The sequence below is a fragment of the Neopelma chrysocephalum genome, unplaced genomic scaffold, assembly GCF_003984885.1.
Source record: "Neopelma chrysocephalum unplaced genomic scaffold, ASM398488v2 Primary Assembly neopelma1_179, whole genome shotgun sequence".
In the NCBI taxonomy this organism is placed as follows: domain Eukaryota; kingdom Metazoa; phylum Chordata; class Aves; order Passeriformes; family Pipridae; genus Neopelma; species Neopelma chrysocephalum.
Genome location: NW_020897841.1, coordinates 69,915 through 77,652, shown reverse-complemented (window position 1 = coordinate 77,652; position 7,738 = coordinate 69,915). Strand labels below are relative to the sequence as shown.

Below are 7,738 nucleotides of genomic sequence, written 5' to 3'. Positions count from 1 at the left end.
CTCTTTAAAGATTGAGGTTTGATCTCGAAATAAAAGCCTTTCTTCCCAACGCCTTCCTGAGCCCCCTCCCTCTCCTTCAAAGCCATGTTGTTATAATTCAATCCAGCTCCGGAGGCTCCGGTTACACATCTGCCTCCTGCGTGTGATGTCGCAGCCCGGCTCAGGCGGCAGTAAAAGTACAGGTGTTTGGGGTTTAAAGTAACCATTTCCAAAAGAAACTCCGGCTGCGGCCTCCGACCGTGATTTTTTCCAGCTGGCCCCGTTCCCGGCGCGGCGTCGGCGCAAGGGTTAAGTGCCGGAGAAGGGCCGCTCGTGACTTCCGTGCTCTTCCATCTGGTGGGAACCCTGAAACCCATTTGTAAATTAATTTTTTACTTGGAATGCGCGCTGCCGCATCCAGTCATCCCTGGATCCCGCACAGACAGCTTGCGCTGCTGCCTCCACATGTCTCCAGCGACGGGCTCGGCTCCGACTGATTGGAGATGCAGGAGAATGGGATCATTAAGTATGTATGGCCATCCTGCCCGCGTGCTCGCTCCCCGCACTTTATTCCATAATTATCATCACATTAGTTTGGTAAATAATGTTGACACATGATTCCAGAACAGCTGTAGAGTGTCCATCTGACACCCGCGCAATCCCGACTTCGGATCCTCGCAAAAAGCAGGGCAGATTGAGCCGCCGATTTCCCCGGCCCCGCCGCCCCGCCAGGGCTGCCCGGCGCGGGGCAGGAGCCCTGTGATCTCCCGCACCGTAACGCGGCCGGCCCCGGAGCGGCGCAGGGCGGTGGTTCATCCCCCGGCGCCGAGCAGCGATGTGCAGGTCACTGCCAGAGCCCTCCTCCGTGCCAGGTGAGAGCGGCTCCGCCCGGCCCTGCCCCGCCCCAGCCCGGCCCGGGGGCTCCGCGCTCCGGCAGCGTGTCCGCAGGGATCTCAACACCGCTCGGGAGCGAGTCACCGCTCAGCCCGAGCGCTGGGCCGACCATGGCATGTGGGCTCTGCCCGCCGGCTGCTCAGGGAAAGCAGCGACCCGCCCGGAGTGCCCCCGGGGCAGGAGAGGGCACGGGAAGGGGGTTCCAGGGAGGGCCGGGCTGCGGCTTTGGAGACAGGCTTTGTTTTAGGAATGTAGATTTCGGCGGATTCATTCCTGGATTTAAGGCTTTGCGGCGGGTGCAAAAAGCAGAGTGACTAAACCCTGCTTCTTCCTCCTCAGTGTCCCAGCAGGACAGCAGGGAATGGCTCCGTGCTCCCCAAAAGGGGCACTCACACCCTTCCAAAGCCCAGACTCTGCCTTTCCCCAAAAGCATTGCTCCAGGGCCGGGGACATCCCAGGGAATACCACTGTCCCAGGGGGCTGGAGCACAGGCCTTAATAAACTCCATTATTGAGACTCCGGGGGGGGGGAAGGGAAGGGAAAAAAGGAGGTGAACGAGGCTTCCAAATGAATAATTTACACCCTTAGCCAGAAATTGCCTTTTTAACAGCTGGATCCTTTGGACTAACCACTGGATTAAAGGACAAACCTGGGCATTTAACTGACAAGGCAAAAAATGCTAAGCCTGCTTGTGGGATACGAAGAGGGGAAAAAACCTGCTGGAAAAAAAACAGCCAGCAGAAAGGCTTTATTTTCCTCGGCATGAAGGTAAATACAACGGAATGGGAATATTTAAAGGCCTGTAATCTTATTTACATTCGGAGCATGACTCCAGTTCCCAGTACGTTGCAGACATCTGTCAGACAAACAGACAAGACTCCGCAAAGATATTTCAGATTCTCTTCCCTTAAACAGCTAGGAAGCTGTTTGGGGATTTTGGCAGGATAGCTGGGATATGACATGTCTTTTTTTCCTGCTTTTTTTTCCCCCCTCGATTTCTATTTTTTTCCTTGTAGCAAATGATTTCTTCAGCTTTTTACGAGCAAGCTCAAGGCACTGGGTTTGGTGGGGTATTTGCCATGAAAATTGAAGTGATAACTCTTGGACTGAGCTAATTTGTCAGGAATTTGCACTTGGAGGGCTCTCCTCTGCCCCTGCCATGCACCTTCACGTATATTTTAAGGAATTTCCCCCCTTAAGTAGGGAAATAACGCAGGTTACTCATGTCACAGACCATAAACCAAACGTGTGTCCGTTTAATCTGACGCATCTGAAGGGCCAGAGCGGGATCAGCCAGGATAAAACTGCCTTTCCAGGGCAGCTCTCCCACCCCGAGTATTCCTGACGCTGCCTGGAGCAGGTGGATAAGGGCAGAGCCGGATCTGTTCCGGCACACGCAGCATTCCCGGTGTGTTGGGGGTGCTCGGGCACGTCAGGTGGGAGGGATGTGGCTTCCCTGCTTTTGGGGTGCTGGACACCCAAGTAGGACCTCCAGCACCCCGCTCTGCTGGGCTTAGCAGGGAGCAGGGAGCACGAGGCCTGCTCCGAGCTCCACGTTCCTGCTCCCTGGAGCACCTTCCTCAGTCAGCACTTCCCCTTCTCCTCCTTTCCCTTAAGACAGGCTTAAAGCGCAGCCCACAGGCAGGGACGCAGATCCTCCCCTCCAGCACTTCCCCAGGGACTCTGGGACATTCCAATGACTATGGAGCAGGTCGTGCTCCCTGTGATCTCCCTGCGGGAGAATCCTCAGGTGGATTCAAGGCCCCCGCTGCTGCGGGAAGCTCAATGCACGGACGGGCAGCATCGCTCCCGGGCAGATCTGTGGGCAGGACGGCCACCCTTTCCCAGTGTCCAGGACACTGTGCCCCTGGGGTGGCAGCAGGGGACACAGACCCACGGAGGTGGTGCCCACTCCGCCTGGGCTGGATGCAGCCCCCAGGGCCCAGCTCTGCTGGTGTGACATGCCCTGTGCCCTTTGGCTGTGGATCACCATCCGTGCCCTGTGCCCTTTGGCTGTAGATAATCATCCATCAGCCTTGGACAATCCCTGGTTTGCCACAGATAATACGGGTTGCGCCGCGTTCCCGGAGCTCTTCCCCGAGCCTGTTTTCAGCTGCTCGACACAATATTGCTGCATAATTTGGAGTGTCTCCTCTCCGGTTTTTTGGATGCGAGACTTAGCAACAGGGAAAGGTGCTAAAGAGAGACAAAACTTGTGTGGGTGGCTGGAGATTAGCCATTTGGAATTCTCTCCTTTGCTTTGTACCACAAGCTGTTTGCCTGTTCCCACTCCAAACTGCCGTGCCCGGATGCGAGCGCGCCGGTGCCGACGCCCCGCGGGCCCTGCTTAGGTGTGCTTAGGGTGGGCCCCTTGTCCCTGGTCCCAGCTGTGCTCCCGCCCTCTGGGGACACCACAGGACTCGCCATCACCCTGCTGGCACCTCCCTGTGCCCACGCCGGGAGCCTTTTCCAGCTGCGTGGTGGTGATGGGACACCGGCTCCCCGTGTCCCCATCCCCGGGGACGGCCACTGGCACGGCTCCACGTGTCCCTCCACACCCAGTCAATCAGGGAGCTGGTGGCCACACCAGCTCGTTTGGTGGCCATGCAGCATCACCCCCTGTGAGCACCCCTATCCCAGGGGTAGGATCAGAGACTCCTGGAATCCTTAAGGCTGGAAAAGACCTTCGAGACCATCGAGTCCACCACCACCATGTTCACCACTAATCCATGTCCTCAGGTGCCACATCCACCTGTTTTCTGAAACTTCCAGGGGTGGGGACTCCCCCGCTGCCCTGGGCAGCCACTGCCAATGTTTACAACCCTTTCCATGCAGAAATTTTTCCCAATATCCAACCTAAGCCTCCCCTGGTGCCACTTGAGGCCTTTTCCTGTGTTCCTGTTACCTGGGAGACGAGGCCAAGTCCCACCTGGCTCCAGCCTCCTGCCAGGGAGCTGTGGAGAGCCAGAAGGTCTCTCCTTGTGGTGCTTCCACGGGAGCCACCCCCCAAATCCAGGTCAATCCCATGGCCCGGACCTTTAGAATTCCTGCTTCCCAGCGACTTCCCTCATTGGTATGAGACCCGGAGCTCCTCTTATTAAGCACTGTTAAATATTCCCTTCCTTCCCAAAGACAAATATGAACAGAAACGCAACCAAACATGTACTGTATGAAAATCATCGATTCACAATATTTAAATTTCCAGCTCGCCTCCAATTAGCCGGCTTTCCAATATTTGAACAGAAGACCATTTTAATGCAATTACAAACACATTTTCGGCATCGGAATTTTTTGCATAATTAGCTCCCTATTAAACTATTTATGTAGCCCTTTTTCCATCAGAAACAGCAAAAGCCGAACCATTTTATTCCTTACTGTTACAATAATTAACTATGCAAGTAGAACAGCATATTAATAGAGTATAATTTGTTTACATTTAAAAGAAAATTGTGTTAGATTAGCATAGCAAAAGACTATTTCCATATCCAGGCAGGAATGTTCAGGCCTAATAGCAATTTACAGTGTAGTTAAAGAATATTATTAATAAAGTAATACAGTGTAATTCCGTGTGCCCCCGCCGTATTTCACAATGTCCTTAATTACGGCTAATTCCAGCGGGACTAATTTGGGGGTTATTAAGCCACAGGCACGGGAATCTTAAACACAACCTGCGGTAATGGGGAAGTTGCAAAGTTCCTGGGAGACAGGGAACGTGGAGACCAAAGGGATGGGGAAGAAGGGCAGGCGGTGGAGCCTTGGCAGAGTCCTGGGAAGTGCAGGTGGTTGGAGCAGGATGGGAGTGACAAATCCACTCCGGTGATGGTGTTTCCTGCACCTAATTCCTGGTTAACTGTCCCAGGCCAGGTTGGACGGGGCTTGGAGCAACCTGGGCTAGTGGGAGGTGTCCCTGCCCACGGCAGGGGGTGGAATGAGATGAGCTTTAAGGTCCCTTCCAACCCAAACTATTCCAGGATTCTGGGCATGGCATCCCCTAAACTCCAAGCCCTGTCCAACCTGGCCTTGGACACTTCCAGGGATGGGCTAACTACAATAAGGATCTGTCAAAATATCTATAATAATTACCCATCAAAATTAATTAATTTTAGGAAGATAAAGGTTTGCCAAATAGCGGGAAGGAGTGTTTGTTTCAATCCAGGACTGGAAAAACCACCAGAAAACACGATTCTGCAATCACTTGCTCCACCACAAAATCAAAGAATAAAGGAAAAAAAGGCGAGAGGAGCTGGAGACAAGGGGAACTGAGAGCTGCAGCCTCCCACCCCGCAGATGGCTAATATTCATATGGAACTGGCAGGCAGATCCCAATGCCAAGCTCCGGGTGCCTCCGCTCCTTCCTGCAGCTGAGCCATTGAACCCGACGGGCTCACGCAGAAGGATCACAGGCTGTACCCGGAGCTGGCAGCCATGGCCTCAGCCCCTTCCAACAGCGTGGGGCCTCAGAAAAATGGGAAAAGGCTCTGGCACCGCCAGCCAGGGGAGCAGCCCCTGCTCTGGGGGCACAGTCAGAAGGAGCCACTGTAGGGAGTGGAAAATCAGGAGACCGGGGGAGCCTCCGTCCATCTGACTCCACCTTTTGGACCTAGGGATAGGACACAGGGAATGGCTTCCCACTGCCACAGGGCAGGGCTAGACGGGATATTGGGAAGGAATTCCTGGCTGGGAGGGTGGGGAGGCCCTGGCACAGGTTTCCCAGAGAAGCTGTGGCTGCCCCTGGATCCCTGGAAGTGTCCAAGGCCAGGTTGGACGGGGCTTGGAGCAGCCTGGGATAGTGGAGGGTGTCCCTGCTCATGGCAGGGGGGGGAACAACAACTCTTCCTTCTCAGAATTCCTTGGCCAATTTCTCTTCTCCGTCTATTTTGACATGTGCCTGATCTCTCGGAATGAGCAAGGTGTTCCTTAAGTGAAATTTTTTTGGGAAGAGCCTGGCAACTGTTTCTGTCTGGCACGACGCAGCACAGGCTGTTGTGAGCTCGAGAGAATGAGGCTGGATGTGGGATGAAAATGTTTCTGTCCTGGAAGAACATGGATTAAAATGACTCCTATGGCTTGGGGTTTCTTTTTATGGTGAGAGAAATACTGGAAGGCCTGGGAAATGCTGGATTTCTATTCAAATTATAATATTATCCACCATCCCTGCCCAGCATCCCAACAAACACCCCCACCCCCAGACTGCCATCCCTGGCCATCATCGTGCTCAACATCCACATCCAATCTCCCTTCCAGCATCCCACACAGCTTCCCAGACCTCTGCCATTCCATGGAACCCGGACCCAGCATACCAAGGGGCCGGGAAGAGCAGGTTGTGCTGCTGGGGGGGGGGAGATGTTCCCATATTCCCATCATCATTTTCAAATCATTTCCCTGCTTCCTTCACTGCCATGGAAGGATTTGTGGATGAGTCATTACCAGTCTCTTAGTTCTGGTTTTTTCCCTGTTTTTCCAAGAGATGCTTTGGGATGCACCACTCCCTGCCAGTGCCAGTTCAAATGTGCCTCTGGCAGCGGCGCTTCCCCGGTGACATTTTCCAGTGCCTGAGGAAAACAACGGTGCCGACTGGCACACTGCGGCGAGTGGCCGGCAGCACCACGCCATCCCAACGGCTCGGATTCCCAGGAAACATGGGCAAAATCATCCATTCAGAGGTTGGAAACACTTATCCCAAATAATAGCCCCGCTTACAACCCGCCTCTACTTTTTGACGTGCTGAGCACCTCAAATAGCGACAATAAAGCCTCTGTCTTCTTTCAAGATATTTGTCATCTTTTGATCCGGTGCCAGGAAAAATGGAATTCTGGGAGATCAAACCTCCCAAACTGATGGCTCCTCTCCGCAGCAAGTGCTTATCAAGAGGAATCCAGAAAGATGACATGTTTCAAAAGTGACAGGGAATAAAGTTCAGCTCGTTGTGGAAAAAGAAGTAAATAAACTTCAAACAGCCCAGGAATTTCCTTCCAATACCGGTAGTCCCACTTGCAGGAATTTTTAGTGAAATTAAGGTTGTAGAAGTGGGATAAAATGGCATTTCAAAGGGAAAATGCCATGTTAAATATCAGATAAATATCAAGTAACTCCCTGTTGTTGTGTCCCAGTAGCTGCCCTGGGAGACAGTGACCCTCCCCAGCTCTCTTGGCAGAATTCCCTATTTTCTCAGCAGAATTCCCTGTTGATGGCTGGGCTGGAAATCATTACTTTCAAACCTACCCCCCTGGATAAATCTGCTCCTTCCCCTTCCTGCAAGGGAAGATTCCCATGAAATCCCTGGCATTGCATCCCAAGGAAAGCCAAGGTCCCCCCCACAGAGCGCTGCCAAAATAAAGTGGGAAAATGAGATTGTAAACCAAAATATCTAAGGATTCCTGAAAAGCTTTTTCTCAGCACGGCAGCTCCAAGGCAGGAGGAGGAAAACAAAGTCAGCAGTGGCTGTAAATCCTCTGGAAATCATAAATTAAAATTAAGGAGTTCAAATATGATCTAAAATCATTTAATCTGGGTGATTTATGCCTGTTCTCCAATGCAATTATTTACGGACACTCCTGTTTATTGCTCTTTTGACTTTTTTAATTACTGTATTCCAAAAATTCAATTACCGACCGGAGTAGAGATTTCAGGCAATAGTATTGTAAATAAAGAGAGAACCAATTAATAATGTGCTTAGTCTAGCAAAGCTAAACCAAGTGTAATACAGAACGCCTGGAAACTTGCTCCAGGGATGAAAACTCCTAGGGAAGATCCCATGGGATGGATGGGATGAGCCCAGGTGATGTGATGGGTGGGCACTCCCCACACACAGCCACAGACCCTAACTGGGGTTACTGGTCTTGTTTCACACTGTCACTTGCACTGT

The 7,738-nt window shown here is 52.5% G+C and overlaps 1 long non-coding RNA gene across 1 annotated transcript; it reads left to right on the top strand.

Annotated features, from left to right (window-relative positions):
* Positions 1–290: 290 nt before the first annotated feature.
* Positions 291–6,846, top strand: LOC113976648. The gene is made up of 2 exons (XR_003537141.1): positions 291–505; positions 6,339–6,846. It is a non-coding gene; the product is annotated as an uncharacterized LOC113976648 (long non-coding RNA).
* Positions 6,847–7,738: the final 892 nt, after the last annotated feature.